Raw genomic sequence first — 21,572 nt, 5'->3', positions numbered from 1 at the left:
TGCCAGAAAGTAAGGTAATAGTCATTTGTTTAAAAAAGAAAAAAAAAAAAAAAAGAAAAAAAAATGATCCCCTGCAGTGCCTTTTGGTGGCATACTAGAAAATACAAAATAAGAAAGAAAAAGCACAGCAGAGGAAAGACAGTGACAAAATATGGTAACACCTGGGGCACCACTAAAAATCTATTCTAGAGCCTACATTATCAATTAAAGGACAGTGCTTCTCTGTGTGCTTGACCCCACACATAGCAAAATGAGGAATGGCAACATTCACCCTTTTTGCAGTGTACATTGCAGCACCCTTTCCTTGTTACTGCTGTTTTCTCTGGTTTCCAATTAAATTTACCTTGCTTAAAACCAGGCTCTCCTAATATGTTGCCAGATGCTGCATTTACATGAGTATGAGTAACACACATTCACGCAGGGACAGGGAGAGAAACTTGTTTCACTGTTGTCCTAATGAAAACAAATAAATGTGTGATCACGTGGAAGTAGCTGCTCTGTCTTCCTTGCCCCTTATCCCTTATCCCTGATGGAGTCAAACTACTGCATGGCTTCAGGGTGTCATTAGCTGTTGCTAGGAGAAAGATGCAGGCAGAGATATTTTCCTTAAAGATTAAGTCTAGGCTTTCACCACTAGCAGTAGATAGGCAATCTTCCAGATGTCATGAACCACTGGAATTAACTGTCTCTCACCAATACAATATTGAGTCAAAGTCAGGGCTCTAGAATTATCAAATCTCTTTTAAAAATGCTGATATAGAGACTCCAGGGTATTGGGATGTTTTCACTGGGGAGAGTGGTTTATCTCCCTTTTCCAACAACTTTGAATATCTCTCAAGAGAGTCCTATGATCTCTTCCAAGCTTCACTTGACTTTTTTCTTCTCGCAGACAAAATTCTTCCGTTCCCTGTAATAGAGATGGATTTTTCTGGGTTTAGCAGGCTTAGCTTTTAGCCCTTTTTTTTCAAATATTGCCTTCATTTTAGTTTTAACTTCATGCAGCATTGATTTGGTAGGGTGGGACTCTGCAGGGATGGCCTTGTGACCTTTGCAGACTGCTATCAGATCATTCAACCTTACAATGGAATTTTTGGTGCTTTCGGTGACTGAACTCACCAGAATTGGGGTGGTGACCCTGCAATAGCTCCCCTTGTTTTTCTTCTCCTGAACTGAAGATATAGAAGATATAATGGTGCTATAAGAGCACTTACATTGATGGGTTAAATGCTGTCTTAGAGTTGTGCTCTTTGGAGGTAGAAAGGCAGTATTTTTGGGGTTTTTTTTGAAGGTCTGTAAGCTTGTGACTGGTCTCCTATTACTTTCCTGCTCGTTTTGGATTTCCTTCAACTATGGAGGAAGGACAATGCATATAAATATTTCCAGATCTATTGCTTGCAAATAGCAGGATTTCAGAGTTGCTGAATTCTTGCTTTAAAGGCTGTACTTTGTGTCCCCGGTAACCCTGGTACTCTGGATTGCATCTCAGTGTGAAGCTTTCTGCTTAGTTCAGGAGAGAAACCACAGTGTGTGCACAGGCTGTGTGCCCAAAGTGTGCTCCTTGTAACTCCAGGCACGGACACTCAGTAAATTCATACCTAGGAGAAGTGATGCTGCTCAGTAATCCATTAATGTAGATTCACCTTAACTGTTCAAGTTAAGTATGTTATTCTTAGTTAATTAACTCAGAAGTTCATCCTCACTGGAGAAAAAAAATACTTCTAGTTGGTCTGAGGAAGAAGGCCTAAGGCAAAAGGTTGAAAATATCTGTGAGACTTTCTTTCTATGGAAATATTCAGAGAGCTATTTTATTTAGCTTGTTTCTGTTTAAATTGAGGGAATGAATGTGCTTGATAGTTTATTTTGTTTGGTCTGTTTAACATATAAAGGAAAAATCTAAATGGTAGTTTTATTAGCTGTTAACTACTAATCTGCTGGTGGGTTTTTTTTGTTTGTTTTTAATTTTTTTTTTTTTTCATTTTTAAAGGCTTACTTGTAGTTTTGGTGGGTTTTATTTAATGCTGTTACAAGGCTAAGGTATTTACAGGAAAACCTTCCTTTTATGGACAGTGGACTTTATGCACTAATTGGTACAACATTTTTGTTTGTCAGTGTCCAGTACCAGATTCCTAGGGAAGAATATAAGAACAGGACAATCACATAGTGATACTTGCCCAATAAATTCTCTCTGTATCTTCCAGCTCTTTGCTTTGGAATATTGAGAGTTAGAAGAAATTCTTTGTGATTGAGATTTGAAGTTGCTAAAGGCTCAGTGCAAAACCTTAACCAATTCCTGGTGAACACCGGAAACAGCTTTAAAGAATGCTGGTGTCTGAATACACGTGCAGTAAACCTGATATCGCTCAGCTGGCTGTGAGTGCAAGAGTACTTGAGTGCGCAGCGGAAGATGAGGAGGAGAAGCTGTCATCCCGCGCCGTTTTCCTGTTAAAAGCAGCGGCAGGTGGCGCTCTGGCTTTGCTGCTCCTCAGGACGTCGCTGTTTCAGGAGCACTGGAGCAGTATTCACTAAACATTCAGATGAAAGATGTTTTGTTCTACAGATCCTCATCATAATAAAAGTCCAGCGCACCTCTTAAGTGTATGGAACAACGCCTATGCTTCCCACAGGCAATAGTAATTGCTCTTTTAGCCCCTACTGCTAAATATTTTTTGGGGGTACAAAGACGCTGCAGACTTCTGTAGGACCTTACGTGTTAGGGAAAAATGCAGGCAGGGTCTTTCACCTTAAAGGTTAAGAAAGCAAGAAAAAGTCATCACTAATACTTAAAAATTGTGTTGGGCATCTCTGTGGTGTCTGCTATGAGCCGACACCTACTGCAAGTGTGGCTGTCCCATGCACAGTCTGCTGTGCTGTGCAGAGAAACAGCATCTGCTTCGGTTCATTTGTGCTGTGTCCTACAGCTGTTCCTGCTACCAGCATGAAAAGGAAGTCTCTATTTGGAACATGGGAGGGCTGGTGAATAGGAGGCAGTAGCCATGTGACTCCAAACTTTCTAGCCATGCCATGCATACAAAGCTGATCACTCACTGTGCTTATGTGTTAGTGCCCTACATGCTTTTACTAAGCCGAATTTCTTTGCAGTGGTACTTGATCACTGCTGCCTTCTAAACACATTTATCAACCTAAGAATAATTTGAGATTTATGGGGACAAAGAAGTTCTGATCAGAGTTCTGAATGCTTGTGGATTCTGCTATGCTCCCTGGTGCAACTTAAAATATAGACCCCAGTGGCTCTTGGTTTCTTTGTTGAGGCTGGCTCTGGAATCTCAGTTAGCTGCACAGAAGTGGATAATCTCCATGTGATGATGTGATGTGATGGACAGTAGAATCCTGGCATAAAATTTAGTTTCAAAAAGGAGGGAAGACCTGACTTTCTTTCCAAGAAGAATGGTTGCATTTTTAGGTAAGCAGTTAATCCTCCTTTAGTTTCCTGATTTTGAATATATAATGCTCAACTGTTTGGCTAAACCAGGTTTTGGCCATTGCCATCTGTTAGGTGAAAGCAAATTACTACAGAGAGGTGCTGTTGGGCTGCATTCACAAGAATTCAAGTTCCTTGTATTCTCCAAACACTTATGATGGTGGTTTAGGGAGAAACTGCCCTAAAATGAATGGAGTAATTCATATCTTTTGGAAAAGCAAAGTTTTGGTAGAGAATGGGTTAGCATGCTGTGCACAGTGGAGTAAGAATTATGGTTTACTTTGGGGATGGACATGTGCATCTCTGGCTTATTGAGATGGATTTGAAGATTATGGAAAATCCTATATGAAACCAGTCTTGTTGAATTCTTGTATATATTGTCAGTGGGATTAGTGCTGAAGTGCAGCCTGACCTTTCTGGATGTCCATTTCCCTGTTCAGGGAATGTTCTGGTAGGAAGAAAAGTTCAATCTTAGTATGTGCCCAAATGTAGGCAATATACAGTCATGGAAAAATAAAAATCCTAGAACTTAACTGCACCTGAAAAATGGGACTTGAAACTTGTATTACATAAAGTTCAGTTTGTTTGTTTGTTTGTTTTTTCTGTGATAGCTAAATGTTTGTTTTGTAAATTGAAGAAGTGTTTTTGATTTCTCGGTATTGGTCTCCTGGAAAAGAGACTGCTGTTAATGACTCCTGGTTTGAAGAGTCTTCTATTATGAACAGTGAAAATCTGTGTTAGTTGCAAGCACCAAAGTCATGAAGAAAGTGCCTGGTTATAAACATTAAAAAATGGACTTCTTTGGACTTCTAATTAATGCTTCTGTAGAAAAAAAATAGATAAATAAAAAAAAAAATCATGGAACATACCTGAATATTACTGGTTGAATAAGCAGGCAACAAAAGAAGAGTAGAGTTTTCAGGTCTTCCCATTTTCTTGAAGCTATGAATAGTTTTGCAGTGGTGTGCAAAGAAAACCCATAGTAAATTGAAAAAAGAATACCAAGATAGACTGCAGTTCCATTGTATTGACATAAACTGTAAGCAATCTTAGTGATAACTTGTATATTGTAATTAGTAGATTCACAGTGTAACGATTAATAGGAGATGCAAGGCTGTAACAATTTTAGTAATTAAAATGTTTTAAACCAGATAGAATTAAGATACCTGCTACATGTATGACAGTGAAAATGAAATAATATCTGATAGGTATAATATTAAAGGAAAACTCAATATCAAAGGAAAGTTTTAGGCATGGGAACTTGAATTGCAATGTCAGAAAACAAAAACTATTGACTTACTGTATTGGTTCTTTTAAAAATATGTGTGTGCATGAAAATTCATGCACTTGGGGTTCTCTGCTAACAGGAAAGTTTGAGAGAAAAATGTTAATTACAGAAAACACGTATTTCTTACAAATGTTTGCTGGGAATAAGAACTGTTAATTTAGGATGTTCTAATAAGAGGTTTGACTGTAGGAGCTGAAGGGGGCAGGACTACCAAAAGCTTTGCAGGCAATTCACTTTTATGGGAACTGTGTGCAAGACCTAGTCAGCTCTCTGATTTTACTTTTTCTCTCCAGCTGCTCTCTTTAAGAAAATTTGTTTGAGGATAAACCTAAGGAGGAAGATTCCAGTGTAGGGCATTTGCTATGTAAACACTTAATGCACCTTTTCCAGACAGATGAATAAACAGCATGTCCAGCTGAGGTTCCTACCCAGTCAGGGTGTTGGGGATTTTTAGTTTTACAGAGTTTTCTATGTATTTAAAAGTAAAAAACTGGTTGTACTTTGTTTAGTCACCCATCTTCAACATGTATTTCTAAATACTGGAAAATCACTGAGAAATTTCACTAGAGAAATGATGAATATATTAAGGATTGTGAAAATTTCACTGTTCTCTAACACATTTATTTTAAATTTCAGTTGAATGCTATCAATGTGACATCTCCATTTCTGGATATTTTCAAAACTTGAGTGGACAAGGCTCTGTGCAACATGACCTAACCCTGAAGTTGGCACTGCTGAGAGCAGAAGGTTTGATTTGATGGCCTCTATGGTCCCTTCTTTTGTAAATTGTTGTATTATTGTGAAGATTCAGTTTCAGCTATTAAAATGCCTCTTTTATAAAGGATAGGATAACTCAGTTGTATTCTGACATAAACTCTTGGCATAAGACATATATCACATTTTTTCCATTAAAAATACTTTAAAAATTTTTCTCCTTGATTTTTTGAATGAGAAGAATCCTTTCTGCAGAGTTACATATTTTTCTTCACCTTGATGATGATTAGTGTTTCTTGAATAAGATTTTTTTAAAGAAAAGACTTTTACAGCCAAGTTAATGCCCATGAATCTGCCTTTGTTAGTCATGAAGTATTCCATTTGCTTTCCATGCATATCCTAATAATTTTCAACTTTATATATAGAGGACACTTTTCTTATGCAGGGAAAGGGTTAATTTTTTTTTTTTTTTTTTTTTTTTTGTGATACATTTGGCAATACCACAAATTTCATACCAAGATGCCGTTTAGGAGTTAGTGTCTGAGAAGGGGTGTGAACAAAGAGTTTGGTGAGGACACCGTGCAGCTTGAGGCCCTTCCAGGATCAGATACCAGAGGAGGAGGAGCTGGCATGGTGACAGCTGTGAGACAGCTTCTTCAGCCTCACCAAAGAGCCTTTAAACAGGTGTGTGTGCTCACCTTTGAGAAAATGCAGCTCCTGATAATCCTGTTGAAATGTGTTGTGATAGTTTTGTCCACTGGCTCACCTCAGCAAGTGGTCAGACACATGAGGTGTTGGCAGTGACAGTCCAGGGTGTATCAGCTCCTCAAAATACTGGTAGTCATGGAGTTTGAATAGAGCCTAGACCCAGGTCAAGACATTCCCAGTCCTTCAGAGCCTAGGCTGAGAATTCTTGGCATCATTTTAGAAACTGGGAGGCTTTTATAATAGATAACACATTAACTAGGAAATTACTCTGGCAGTTCTTAAGCACCACTTTTACTGAAGTCAAATGTTACCACTCATAAAAATAATAGCAAAGGCTGTTTAGGATTACACTTAAAATTACATTTTAAAGGCTGTTATGAGAGTTGAAAATAATTTATATAAAAAATTGCTGTTTAAAGAAGAAGAAACAATTCAAAAGCTAAGTCTATAAAAGCTCTTCTGGCAATTTTTTGTCATCAAAATGAAGTCGGTATCAACTGTCAGTTCAGAAAAAGTTACAAATTACTGTGTAATTTGTAGTGTTACCCAGTGTCACCCAAAGGCTAACAGTACAACCCAAACATACACTGAGACAATGACAGATTGTAATTACTAATGCTTCATCCTCAATAAGCCCACACATTCTCTACTTTCCTTGTAATGAGAGGGTAGTTCTGAATTTTCTTGGTGGGGAGAAGGCATGCACCAAAATTTATTTATTTCTGCTAGCTTGCCTAAAGCAAGCTCAGTGTTGTAAAATTTAAAACAGAAAGCTATGAAGAAACACTGGGGAGATTAGCACAATGTGAAGAGCTGGCAGCTACCCAGTTGTCTGGTATTCACAGCACCCCAGTTCCACTGGTTGCATCATTGTGAGTGAGATGAAGTTGTAAAGCATTAAAAAGTGATTTGATTTTTTTTTCTATGATAATTTTAATAGGTACTGAGGATGGGGTGCTGTTGTGATTTAAAGTAACAGCTTATCAAATAAAATGTAGTGTAGTGTTGCCAGCTCTTCATTCTTGCAGAGGGGACATGGATTAATGTTAGCTGTTGAAGTTTTTACACACTCTGGTGCTAGACAGGAACGTTTCATTGCTGAAGGAGTTCAGAAACATAAGAGGCACTAACACATTTTGGGCAAGATGAAGAGGAGGTGGCAAAAGCCAGAATGTGGTACACAGGAGGTGAAGATGAGGAAGCAAAGAGAAAGCATTCTTTAAAGACTAGGACAAAGGGCTTAGAAACAAAACCAAAACCAAACCAAACAAACAACCCCCCCCCCCAAAAAAAAAAAAAACCCAAACCCAAAGCATCAGTAGATTAAAGCTAGCTACCCCATGGGTGATTTTCAAATATATGTAGCCCTCCAGAGCTGCCAAGTACCAAAGAGAAAAAATTATTTAAACAGAAAGAAGCTGGGGAGGGAGAACAATGGCCTCAACCAGGATCACCCATGTACTGCCATGTTGCAAGATTTTTCCTTTGTCAATGAAACTGAAACTTTTGGAAACCTTCATTTTGCATCATCGTTCACTCTTCCATGGTTGAGCACTGTGGTGGGTTGACTATGGCTGGCTGCCAGGCACCCACCCAGCCACTGTCATTCCCAGTCCTCAACAGGACAGGGGGAGAAAACAAGATAGAAAAGCTCAAGAGTCAAGATACAGACAGGGAGATGGATTACTTAGCAATTAGCATCAAGGACAAAACAGACTCACCTTCAGGAAAATGAATTTATTTTCCATTAGAGTTGGATAGAGAGAAATAAAGGCAAAAATTAAAACACTTCCATCCCCTTCTTTCCAGGCTCAATTTCACACCTTCTTTCCTGGCCCCTCTATGTCCTTTTTTCAACACACTGAACAGTATAGAAGGTTGGGGAATAAGGACTGTAGTCAGTTCATAACACTTCATCTCAGTGCCTCCTTCTTCCACATCTCCCTTGCACCAGCATGGGTTCTTTCATGGGCTGCAGTCCTTTGGGATAAACCCACTCCTGCATGGCCTCTCCAATCTGCAGTTCATTCAGAGCTCATCCACCTGCTCTGGCACAGTGTCTGCCATGGCTGCAGTGTGGATATCTGCTCCAATATGATCATCTGGATGCTGCAGGGTGACAGCCTGCTTCCCCATGGTCTTCTGCCTGGACTGCAGGGGAATCTCTGCTCCAGTGCATGGAGTGCCATTCCTGCCTGCTTCTTCTCTCACCTTGGTGTCTGCAAGGCTGTTTCTCACACATTTTCCCTGCCATTCTACTGCACAGTGTTTTTTTGCCCTTCCTTAAATATATTTTCCTAGAGGTGCTGCCATTGTGGGTGTGGGGCTCAGCTGTGCCCTATGGTAAATTGTTTGGATCAATCTGAACTTGATGTGTCCCACACAGGATAGCCCTGTCCTTTGCTCACAGTGATTCTTCTGCATCCCCCACTGTCCAGCACCTTGCCGCATAAACCCGGTACAAGCATCATGACACTGCTAGCCACGTTCTTCAAAAAATGTAGGAGACAAAGAGGGGTATATATGTTGTCATTACATGCTGAGCCATGCCTGTTAGAAAAATATCAGTGTCTATAGTCTTCCCTATGGCCTAGATCAGAAAAATACAGCAGTATTGTTATTTCTTTCCAAATGGGGACAAACGTAATTTATGGAGTCATAGTGCTTATCTGCATGTGGTTGATAGGGCAAATCCCCTCTCTCACTAGGTAATACAGCCTTACCTAAACAGTGAAAGATCACATTGCCAATTCAGGCATGCACTTTTCATTGTGCCACAGCATGATGGAGCATTCCTTTGGTAGTCTTTCTGCAGACAGAGATGGCTGTGAAATTTGTAAGTGCCAATGTTTTGAACATTTTGTGAATAACTGGAGCCTGATTTGCTTTTCATTACCGATGTGAAGATGCAGGAGAAAGTTACTGTGTCTACAACAGTTTCTGCAACAATTGTCCTCCCAGTGTACAGGAACTACTTGTAGCACATGTAATGCACAAGAGGAGCTCAGAATCTGAAATGCTATTTTCAGCCTTTTTACTAACAGTGGTGATAACTGACCATGATTAAAAAAACCCCAAACTATTAAATGATTGTTTAATTGTAGAAAATTTACTTGTCTTTTAAATCAATGATAGTTTTCACAGGCATTATTGTGATGCTTGCTTTCTAATTCAGCTGCTTTCTGTCTTCTCTTCTGGCCTTTGATGAGTCAGAACCAATGCAAGGACTGGCATTGTTGCGTGTATAAATTAAGAATTTCCCTATTTTAGGAAGATATAGATCACTTTTTCACATTTGCTGTAATATTTTCTGAAGGATAATTTATGGATGTAATCTCATACAAAACTACACATATGACAGCTGAAACTGCATAACCTTTGCTGGGAATAATATATACCTCTGTAGGACAGTGACAGGAAAGATTTCTAGTGCTATCAGTGTGTATGGAAATCTCCAATCTGCATGGCATCTTCTGGATAGAATGGCTTGAGTAACTGTAAGTCTCTGTCCGAAATTTCTCTCATCTGCCTCACGATCGTCGTGAAAAAGGCAGAAACCGGGACCACCGAAAAAAGGATCCTGTTTAACATCCTGGTTTGGTGGGGGCTTGCCAGGGTCCTGAGGCCAGAGCAGAGCTTTTGGCTTGCCAAGTTACTGTTCACAGGTGTGTTTGCCCTCCCCATGGAACACTGGACCTAGTGAAAGGAGAAAGGGGCACTTTGCCCTTCTTTGCCTGCATCGCTTTGCAACAATGGCCCTGGAATTTCCCCACCTCCTGACTTGGCTGTACTCTTTTCTGGTATGACCTTTTGGTGGTCCCCACAGAAGACCCTTCATCTACTGTACAACCACCGGGATAGATGTACTGAGATGGGAGAAGCCTCTCCCTCAAGGACTGAGACACGAGGCCCCTATATGGAAAAGCTCCCTTTCCTCCCAAAGACTGAGACTGAAACCTCTAACCTGGGGGGGGGGTGAGTGGGGCAGGCCAGCTGACTAAACCGAGATGTTTGCCTGTGGGTGATGACACTGGACCCAGAAAACAATGGTTCTCGCCCACTGCTGGGAACATGGAGTATTGTATCTGTTTCTTCCCCTTCACAAATTTCAATAGAGTTATCATAATAAAAACCCCTGAGATAGCTAGGGATTTCGAGATCTCCCTTGACGTGAATACGACAGGTGCCATCGACTGGATTTCGAAGGACTTTGTCGTCTCTACATTTGGTAGCTATAACCTCCCTTTCTCTTCTACTCTTTCTTTTCCTTATTCTTTCCCTTTTTCCCCAATCCCCCAACGCATTTTGCTGTGATCACTTAATAAACTACATTGGTTTTTATTATTACTGCAAATCCACTTGCCTTGTCGGTTTTTTATACCTTGAGATCAATCTAACGAACCATCACGAACCCCGTTCGTAAGGACGGATCGTGACAGTAACAACAGCTCATACAACAGTAATATGAGTGAGTGAATGGAATACCCCACACAAACTCTTGTAAGGGGGGTTTGCCCAAAAATCTGATACTGATAGGAAGAAAGTAACAATGATTGAGTTTGCTTTGGATAATCTTCATAATGATTAAATTATAACAAAGAAATTATCAATTATCAAGATACTTTAGAGAAAATAAATCAATTTGAAAACTAAAAAGAAACTTAGAAAGTGAAAAAAAAAAAAAGCTTGAAACTTTGTGATTGTGGAGAAAGATCTTGGAGTTAGTGGAAGAGAACAACAACTTAGTAAGATGCCGTGAGCATCCAGGCACTGAAGCAACAGTCTGCTACAGAGACCCACACCTTAGGTGTATATGAACTTGTGACATACTTTTTCATCAGTGTGTCTTGGCAGATTGTAAGGACATACACATTAAACTAGAGAACCCATATCTTCATCAGCAGCTGTGGGTAAGAATGGAGAACTTGTCCAAAAGTAAGGTTGCATGGTGTGGATGCAGAAAGAAATACATGAGTAATTTAAACAGCAGCTCCAGAGGAGTGGTGTGGGTGGCAGGGAGGATAACATACCCACAGTGGGTACTAGGGGAAGACAGGTCTCCTTTTAAAAGCAGAAGTGATATTGGTACACAAAAATTTGGATTTCAAGTTTAAAAAGAGGAGCAGAAACAGGAGCAGAAAGAGGAGTGTGGGATATCAGCAGAGAGAACATTCTGGTACACAGCTGAAAAAATGTAAAGGGTGAAAAAACTGGGCAAATATAACACAGCAGTTGACAGCTAGTGCAATGCTGGAACACATCGTTCCAGAGGAGGAAAAGCCATGCTGCACTTTAGATGATTGCCAGCCAAAAAAGAGCTGCATAATTAGAAAATTACAGTTAAGGGGGGCTTTCATGGAAACACATATTGTCAACACCCCAACGTCACCCCCAAAAATTCCTCCCCAAATCATCACTGCAAACTTAAGAAATCTTAATGAAGAAGAGTAGATGCTGCTGAAAGAAGCTTCTTCCAGTTCAGAGGAGCAGAATTGTAAAGTATGTGAGGGAAGGGAGCAGGGGAGGTGAGGGGATTTCTTTGAGTGGTGACTGACTGTTTTCAGAAAGCTTGGACAGTGAGCAGTGAGCAGTGAGGTGAAGGTAAGCCACTGCTCTGCTTTTAGAAAGCTGGAAGCTGTTTGAAGGAGGAAATATTGCATGTAGCTGCTGAGATAAAGTATTTATATCTGCCTCTTCCTTTTTAGCTTTTTTCTTCCTGTAGTCTAAATTTTAGCAGCAGGGAAAAAAGGAAGTAATTTTAATGAAACAGGAGCAAAACATAATTCTTACTGAAACTAATCCCAGCTGCTTGAATAACCAAATGTTTGCTAAAGGTGATTTTCTCAACCCTTTAATTTCAGGAAAAATGTGTGTGATAGCACTCTTGAGTATTCTCACCTGTAGGTGGCTTTTCATATCAATGATGTATGCATTTATGTCTTCTTAGAGGAGAAAGCTACCCTGACCAGAATATTCGCCTTTCTTTGTCGGTCAGAGATAAAGTATAAATATAGGAAATGTCTCCCTGAAACAGCAATTCACTATGTAAAGAACTCTCCTGTCTTAGCAGCGAGGGTGATGGAGGGCAATTCCCTTTTCTAGAACAGGAACATCCTAGTACAGTGCTCATGTACTAAAAAAGATAAACTTCTAGCATGAGCACATGAATGGCTGTGGTAAACTGGAGTCTACTGCTAAAGATTAAATATGAGATTATTTTTCAGTTCAGATGCTCCAAATACCTCTATAATTTCATTTGGATATACAGGGTTGTGTGGCTGCTAGAAGAGAGCTATATAATTTAGTGGTACATAAATTGTCCTACTTGATAGGACAGGTGTAGCAGGTGGGCAGCAATTCCTGCTCTATGAGCCGACCCCCCTCCCTCCCACCAATGTACATGGACATGTACATGGGAATCAGAGCTTCAGCCCCACCAGCCTGATGTAGACCAGCTAAGTGCCAGTGAGGGAGAAAGGTACTTGCTCTGCAGCCACAGTGGACAGCTCAGCTCCTGCACATAGTGGTGCCTGTCCTTGAACTTTTGCTTCTGTAGATGTTAGACATCTGTGTGTTATGACTTCCTTTCAAGCAGAATAGTGCCATAATTATTCCTTGCTTTCTAATGGCTTTGCTAATCTTGTGGCCTCAGACCAGCTCTTGAACTTCCTCCATCACTAAGGAAACCAGGTGGAGGTTGCTACCAGTTGTGGTTTGTCTAACTTGTCAGGTTCTGCCCTGGTGTGTTTCAGAAAAATGCGTATATTTGTTATGCAGGTTGAACCAGGTGAATCCCATCACCTTACGCTGCAAGCAACCAACAGCAGTCCATTAATCTGTGTTTCTGCTGGGTAGTATGACACATGGAAAAGGTTTAAACCAATTGTCTGCAAAGTCTCTGGGTTATTCCTCTGGAACCTTTTGCCTGCTTGGCCTGTGGTTTATTTAGAATAGCTCATGGTCAGATAAGAAAATAATTTAGAATTGATCCATGGAATTGGTGGAAAAGCCTACAAGTCAGTGTCTTAGATGTTTGGATATATTCGGTAACCCAAAGTCTGCTGTCTCCATGAAAAGCTTAGGAAACAGTGGCTGCCCTTCAATGATCTTCATCACCTTTTTAAGCTTTCTTGACATGAGAGGGAGGTGTATGATTTGCAGGTATTTCCACTATTGTATTTCTGTGAGTCATTGCTAGGAGAACGCAAGCCAGTCCCCTACCCCCTGAAGCGCAGTGTCCTCTGTCCTCACTACAGAAGGGGCACTGCACGTGGGCTCCAGTGTGCAGGTTTCTTCCAAGAGCAACTTGGAAGCAACTTTTCTTATGTGAGCCAATTGTCAAAGATGTTGATTAGATCAACATCTCAAGACATCTTGGAGTGCCAGTGTCTGTGTCTGTGTCTATGTGTGTCTGTGTCTCTGTGCCTGTGTCCACGTCCGTGTCTGTGTGTCCGTGTCTGTGTGTCTGTTTGTGTCCATGTCCGTGTCCATGTCCGTGTCCGTGTCCGTGTCCGTGTCCGTGTCCGTGTCCGTGTCTGTGTCTGGCTGCAGGGGCGGGCCAGGTTTGCGTGGGTGAGGCAATGCCCTGTCCCGCCCCCCCAGACCCCCAGCTGGATAGAGCTGTCCACCAACCACACACTGGGACGGTGCAAACCCAGCTTCTAACTGGCAGAGCTTTCCATCACTCACACGCTGGCCGTGCCAGTCCAGCCCCTGATTGGCTGAGCCAGCAGCAGTCCCGCCTGAGGGGCAGGCCCCGTGGAGGTTTAAAAGGGGCTGACCATGAGGTGGCCATTTATCTGGACCCTGGAGTTCCACATGAGAACCCAGGAGTTAGTGGCTACTGTATGTGTGCTTTTCTGTACCTTTTCTGTCTTTCTCCCTCTCTCCTCATTCTCTTTACATGGAACATTTTTGGATAACTTAATTTCTCATAGGTTTGAAAGTTTCTATGTTGAATGGACTGAGTTTATAGTAGCTTTACATTAAATTAATTCTACTGCTATAATAAGTGTTTTGTATGGAATTTGGTGTTGTATTTACTCGTCTGACAAAGTTCCTTAATTTTCTATATTTTTACCAGTAAAGTTTTGTGTATTTATGACCTTTTGAGAATATCTAGTTGGGATTTCTCCTTGCACCAAATTAGAGTAAAGGAGCCTTTGCTTTAATTCCTGGGTTTACGTTCTGGAGTGTAACACCAACATTGCCTGCTATTGCAATGCCTGTGATTCCAGCTGTGGTCATATATGGAAGTCACAACTAAAAAGAGTCTATGTTGATATTAAGCTACTGGCGTAGACACTGTTGGAGAGCTTTAGATGGCACTTAACTCCTTTTTTCAACTGCAGAGTTGTGCCCCATGCAATTTCTTATGGTTCCCAAGAGATTTTCTACTGTTACTGTGTCCTTGGAAGTTGTCCTGGCATGCAGAATGGATGTCTTGGGCTTTTTAGCATTATCAGCCCCAGGAACTCTTTCTTGTGTCTCAGAAGGGCGGAGGAAGGAGGTGAGGTGAAGAAGGAATGGGGGTTATCTGGCATTTCCAAACCTGCAGGACATGGCTGTGAAGAAAGCTCATAGAACACACACTGTACTTGACTACTTAGGCAGACAAAAATCTTAGAAATCTAGGCTTGAGGTTTTTATCTTCAGTTGCAGCTTGAAAAAGGTGACCGACTGTTTTTGTGCTGCCTGCTTCAACTGACCAGAAGATAAAAGAAGGCTGAGCCTACTATTGCGAGAGGGAGAACAAGCTTTAAGGAGCACATGTATAATTCTGAAGGATCCTGAAAGGCACTTTGGCCACATGATCTGTCCATGAGGGCACTACTGTATAATGACATTATGTGCAACAGCTCTTCATGGATGGATAAGTGGTGATATGACAAGTTGTTTCTGAAGTTCTACAAACTGTACTTTGTTCCTTGAGTTGTTTTTAATCCCTGCAGGAAGAAAGCCCAGCTTTTCCCTGTTGCTGCAATTTTATAAAACCGTACATCAATGTTTTCCTGTTTCTTTCATGGGCATTTTGTGCATAATCTCCCCCATCAGAAAAAGCTAGATGTGCACTAGTTCTGTGCTGCTCTGTTAATGTGACTCATGTCGTATTTCAGACTAAAATTGGATACTATTTCCATCTTTCACCGGAGTAAGAACCTGCAACTAAGCAATATATAGCACAGCTGCTGAACTGCAGAGTTATTTATTATAACTTGAAAGTACTGAATCTCTGAGTATTTTGTTTTACAGAGTCCCTTTTACAGTCCATCAGCTCCTGTGCACCATTTGAAAAACTGAATAGGATACAACCATTGCTTCTGGTGAGATGGACAACTGATGTGGGCTGTCCTCAATGGTCCACAAGTTTTCAAAGACCCGCTCTCCAAAGAACTGAAACATATATGTATTAAAAAAAAATGTAAAAATTTTGAAACCCTCTGCTTTCAGTGATCCAAGCTGATGTTAGCATTGAGATGTCAGTGCTATAATATCAATATGGCTTATGAATTCAAATGATTTATAAATGTGGTTTTTTGGTTTTGTTTTTTCTGGAAGATGTACTTATGATTATCTCTTTTACCGATACAATGATCTGTGTGAGTTTTTATATACCTTGTCAGGAACTAGGCTTTCTATACATTTTTGAATTGAACAATAATGGAGCTTGACAACATATCATAAACCAAAGTTTTATTGAGGCAGTAGGAAAGATGAGCAGTAGTGTAGCTACATGGAAACTCACCCAATCCTCAACAGCAAACACAGCATCCTTAGTGATGCCATGGCTTTGGACTTCTGGGACACTTGGTGTTGGAGTCATCTGGCCACAACTGCCAGTCATGCAAGCCACTTTTGCAGGTGAGTGGGAATCATGTTGCCCCTTGGCTCCACTGGTGGCACTGTGATGTGGGAGAATCCTGCCTTAGATGAATAATGTGTGTAGTATCCTGCCTGTGCTGCCCAGGGCAGGGTGTTGGCAATGTGTCAGTATGCCTGATACTGTTGGGGCCAGGGTGTCACCAGACTGGCTGGGCTGACCAGGATGGGCAGAGGCTGCGTGTCAGGAGCAAGCCTTTCTATATATTAAAAGTGTGTAAGTATTTCAAGCTTTCAATTCCTTGTCAATGCTTGAGCCAGCAATTCATGAGAAACACTGTGTAACAGAGTTGGAATAGGGATACAACCAGATAAACTGTTCGTTTGTAATGGGAGAGTATTTGGGTTGATTTTCCTGACTTGTAAATATTTTTCTTATTTTCTCTCTACCCTTCAAGTACTGCACTTCTTTCATTCTACTGCTACCCAGGCAAGACCTTGATAAATCCTAGGATGTGCAGCTGACTTCTAGGGACTGGAACTGGAGCTTAAATAATTCTTGTCAATATTCCATGTGGAAGAATGTGTTGATGTGTTTTTTCAGACCAACTGAAGGCAAGAGGTTTTATAAGCACTCTTAGAACAGTGGGCCAAGTGAAGGATTCCCACCATAGAAAAGAACAAGCAAGTGTACCATAAAGGACTGTTAAGAGCCAGGTTGTTTAAAAAACTGCTTCAACCAACTTGCTTTTGATTGCAATTCTGATTGGTTTTGAGATGCAAATGTGCTCTGATACTAAATTAATAACTTTTCAAAGAAGCAGTAAGACAGCATGCAATATTTTGTGGGGGTTTTTTTTAATCAATAAATAATTTCAGTGAATCTCATACAGCCCATGCAACTGCAATGACTAATCCTATTTCTTGTGTTCCTAATGGGAACAAAACAACTCTTTCATTTGCCTTCTGGGATTTTTATCTTCACTTGTACACTTCAGGTTGATGAGCTAGACAACAAATATATTGTATAGCAGCTATGCTCTTCTGAACTGCCTTCATTTATTTGAACACCAGAAGTCTAAAAGTCTGTAGTCTGAGCTCAGTGAGTTCCCTTCATCTTTTCATATACTGTTCATGCAAATAGAACTCTTCCTCTCCAAAAGATACTGCATCTCACTTGCTTTTATAAATCTACCTTAGTATGAAATGGAGAGGGATTTTATAAAAGAAGTTTGAATTACCAAAAAAAAAAAATTACTGATGATCTACAGCAGGCATTTGGCACAAAAGCCCTTTTAATATTCCATGTGGGAGGCCTATGGTTAGTTTGGAGCAGCTGTGTATTGTCCCTGAATTACTGCATAATAGCTTCCCTAACTCCAAGTTAAGTTAATTCACTGACAAACTCTGGTTAAACTGACATTTAGGATTAGGTTGAAAGGAATTTAAGGTAATCAACTTGCCATTACCCTTGCAAAACACTTGTAAAATAAAGATGTGCACATATTTAGGAAATATAAAAAACTTGAAAAGTCACAACCTCAGTCATGATTTATAAAACCATATTAGTTCTAAAATTGAAAGTGAAAAAAAGAGGAGCTTTATTTATTCATTCCACCCTCACCAGAATGAAAATAATTAGGTGTTAATTTGGATGTGAGAAATGTTTTCAGTTCTGCTTCAGAAAGTATTATTAAAACTTGATGGGAGCTAATGGCAAGCACAGGCAGCAAGTATTAATAATGCTGGAGACCTAGTATAATCAAGTTGTAATAACTGCTTCCAAAGGGATGTTTTTGTCTTCTCTGCAGGGTTCAATTTTCTGTCACAGACAGGAGAAGAGCATCTGAGCAATAGGAAAGAGCAGCCTCCCAGGCATGACAGTTGTGTCTGCTCCTACTTTCAAGTTATGCTCCTTCCTCTTTTTCTGGTGACACATGTCAGATGGATTAATGACAAGTACTAGGCCTCCAGTAATAAGGAAACATTTTTCTTTTTTTAAGATCTCCATTTGCTTTAATGCAGATATGTGTGCTTAGTGTGAGCCTGGCATGGAGTTGAGTGTACATAATCATGCCAGGGATGAATTCACATTGCAGATAACAATTTTAAATAGATTCAGTAATCTGGGCCAGTATCCTGAAAACCCTAATTGGTAAAAAAGTACCCCAACTTTTCAAGGGCAAGGTCTTGTTTTGTATATAAGTACAAAAGCAGTCAGACATTTGTAACTTTCTATTACTCTGAGGGTTTGGAACACCTATAGAGAAATCTGTCACTTTGAGAGCCTGTAAGAGCAGGAACAAGGAATTGCTCTTATCAGGCTGGATCAGGGAGACTTATCACTTCAAAGGATGAATATCCTTGATGCTTCCTGAGGTTTATGTTCATATTTACATGAGCACTTGCTGCCTCCTGCACAGGAGAGAGTTAGCAGTTCTGCAGTCTGGATCAGATGTGAATTACAGGGTACTCCCTGAGACCACACATGAGAAGGTTATGAAAGCACACGGATGAAGGAACATCGTGGATTTTATTTAGATGGAAGATGTTTACATCCTTTCACATTGTGAACCCACATAACTCAGAGTACTGGAGAAGACTCAGTCGTAATGGTACTGCTGTTTTTTTCTAGTTCCAGAGCCTTTGGGAATTGCTTTAATTCTCAGGAAAAAGAGTAAGGAAATGGAGAATGATATTACAAGATACAAAGATTTTCAATTAGCGGCACAAACTACTGAGTGATTTGGAGACTGAACTAAGTGGCTTATAAGAGAAGTAATTTGATTTGTGTAGTACTTTAAGGGTTCTCCCCATCCTCTTTTTTAATTCCTCCCCCCCCCCCCCCCCCCCCCCCCCCCAGGAAATTGCTCTTTCAGAATGTCCATTTCTGGAGGCAGAAGTGGTATGTTAGTCTCTTTCTGAGAATAATTTTTGTAGAGGGGAAGTCCCTTAGAAGGACAGGAAGAAAGAATACTGATGTGGCAGGGTAGTATCTTAGATTAATTCTGAGTTAATGGTGTTCAGGACTCACCTGTTGGCTATTTCAATTTGCTACAACACCTGACAGGTTGGGAGCTGGACTCAGGCTTCCTAAACCCCTTCTTAACTCAAAGAAGCAGACAATCCCTGGTAAAGTCAGTCTGGTAACAGTATTGTCAGTTTCTCTCAGGTGTGAGGCCCCTTCAGGTGTACCAAAATAGTTGGGTAAACTGAGGGTATAAAGAAAAGCTGTAAGCCTGATATGACATTCTCCTTTCCACAGCAGACTGATGCTAAGAATGGAAGCTCCTTGCTGGTGGCAAAGAGCTATTACGCAAGGGGAGTTAATGTGAATGTAGGGCACAGGCACTTGTTGATTAGATAGATCTTCAAAAACGAAGGAGATGGAAAGGCAAAAAAAAAGTGTTTCAATTTCTGGCCAAGTTTCTTATTCTCCTTTACTTGTGCATTTGAACCAGTGTCTAGGCATGTCACTGAAAAACAGGAAATAAACCCTTCAAACAATTTACTAGGTTAGAAAGTCACCAGTACTTTATTACCAGTGCTGGATGCATGGGGAATTCTCCTCAAAGCATACATGCCCACTCACCTAACAGAACAGGTTATATTCCTCAAAGCATATTCATCACATTTCTTGAACATATGCATATATGCTAATTATTGGTAGACTTATTGGATATGGTTCTGGATCTTTTGATGAATCTTACCTCCTTGAGAGAACGTCAAATATGTGATCAGGGCATAATGTACTTCTCTTACTGTTCTTTGTTCTGACATACAATCCTTGTTCTCAAAACTAAGACACCTGCTGATGCATATTAATTGCTGATATAACTAGATAAGGAAGCATTAGCTGGCACAAGACTTATGAGTCTTATTAGTCAGAGATGCAGGGAGTTAACACAAGGCCACATTAATCTCTGGTATTTGTACTAATCACTGTATGGTACAAAAGTAAGCATTAACCATGAATACAGGGATCATACACTATTATGCTAAAGTTAAAAGAATTTTCCAGCACCTTCACCCAGTGCTGTGTAGATTTCTTAAAGAACTATAACTTGTTTGGTGACAGGTGTAGATCTGCCAAGTGGAATTTCTTCATTCCCAGCATCTATTTTTCACTCTGTGTCTTGAAACACACCTGAGGCTATTGCGTTACTCATCAGATCTAATTGAAACATAGGAAGCTTTATTTCCAACAGATTTGGTAGTTCAGTTCTGCATGTTGGAAGAGTTTTTTAAAGTAATAAAAAGGGGATTTTTAACTTCAATCAAGATGCAAATCACTGAAAAAATCACACATTTCAACTTATTAGGGAGTTCCGAACAATCTCATACCTGAACCATAATTGTTTGCTCTAGAAAAGATAAAATCTATCAGTATCAATGATCAAATTTGAATAAAGGGGGGGAGTAATTTTGTGGTAATGTGATTTCATTAAGCTGTCATGCTTAAAAGCAGATGCTGACAAGCAGGATGTCAGGTGTGGTGGGAAAGCAATGTGGCTTGGAATAAATTACCCCCATTCCAGAAGTTATACCACTTTGCCCAGCAATCTTCCAGAATTTTATTCTTTCTTCCTTTTCTCCCCACTCTTAAAATACCATGTATATGTAATAACTCTCATTGCTATTAATTGTTCATGCTTTTGTAATTTTCTGGCTGGCAAATGCTTCATTATCACCTCGGCAGCATTGTAAATCAGCAGGATACCAGCCTTTAGTGCATAGTGTAAAGCAGTAGCTGCTGCTAGAGTAAATCTCACAGAAACCTAATCACATGGTGGCTACTCTGCTGTGAGTCAAAGTCTCTGATCAGTGATATCCAGTGCTTTTATTAGAAATTTATGTTTTCATTTCAGTTCCATTGAGACATTTAGAAACACTAGATTGTACTAGGGACAGAAGGTATCTAGATACAGGGACTACTGTATCTTTTCAGGGATTGCAATCAATATGTTTTTACAAGTGCTGATTTCTCTATGCTGTCTTTTTCCTTCCTACATAGTGCTCTCCTTTGTTATTCTTTTATTAATAATCATATTTTACTTTGAATTTAGAAATAATATTTTAATTTGCTATTTATATCAACTGATCTTGTAGTGTCTCAGACAATTTATGCTTACATAATTTGGTTGTAGACATCTGTGTGCTGCGTCTTCAGTAGGCATCATTGTCATGCTTTGTATTTAGCATATGCCTTGCATAGCACATGATATGGCCATACAAGAGTCCCACCAGACTCTTGAGAGGTCACAAAATCTAAGAATATGCTGCACTGGAAGGGACCCATAAGGATCATCGAGTCCAAGTCTTGGCTCTGTGCAGGATACTTCAAGGACCACATCATGTGCCTGAGAGTGTTGTCCAAATGCTTCTTGAGCTCTGTCAGGCTTGGTGCTATGACAACTTCCCTGAGGAGCCTGTTCTAGTGCCCAAACATGCTCTGGGTGAAGAGCCTTTTTTCTAATATCCAACCTAAATTTCCCCTGACACAGCTGAGGCCATTCCCTTGGGTTCTGTCAGTAGTCATGAGAGTGAAGAGATCTGTGTCTGTCCTTCTGCTTGCACTTGTGAGAAAATTGCAACTGCAGTGAG

At 40.3% G+C, this 21,572-nt stretch overlaps 1 long non-coding RNA gene across 1 annotated transcript in view; it reads left to right on the top strand.

Annotated features, from left to right (window-relative positions):
- Positions 1-3,159: 3,159 nt before the first annotated feature.
- Positions 3,160-21,572, top strand: part of LOC119699944 — a 45,233-nt gene continuing 26,820 nt past the window's right edge. The window contains exons 1-2 of the long non-coding RNA XR_005256602.1: positions 3,160-3,421; positions 5,364-5,474. This is a non-coding gene — a long non-coding RNA (uncharacterized LOC119699944). The remainder of the gene's footprint in view (positions 3,422-5,363; positions 5,475-21,572) is intronic.

This window comes from Motacilla alba, chromosome 3 (assembly GCF_015832195.1).
Source record: "Motacilla alba alba isolate MOTALB_02 chromosome 3, Motacilla_alba_V1.0_pri, whole genome shotgun sequence".
Lineage (NCBI taxonomy): Eukaryota > Metazoa > Chordata > Aves > Passeriformes > Motacillidae > Motacilla > Motacilla alba.
Note: the sequence above shows the minus strand (reverse complement) of the source record. Positions and strands in the feature narration are given on the sequence as shown.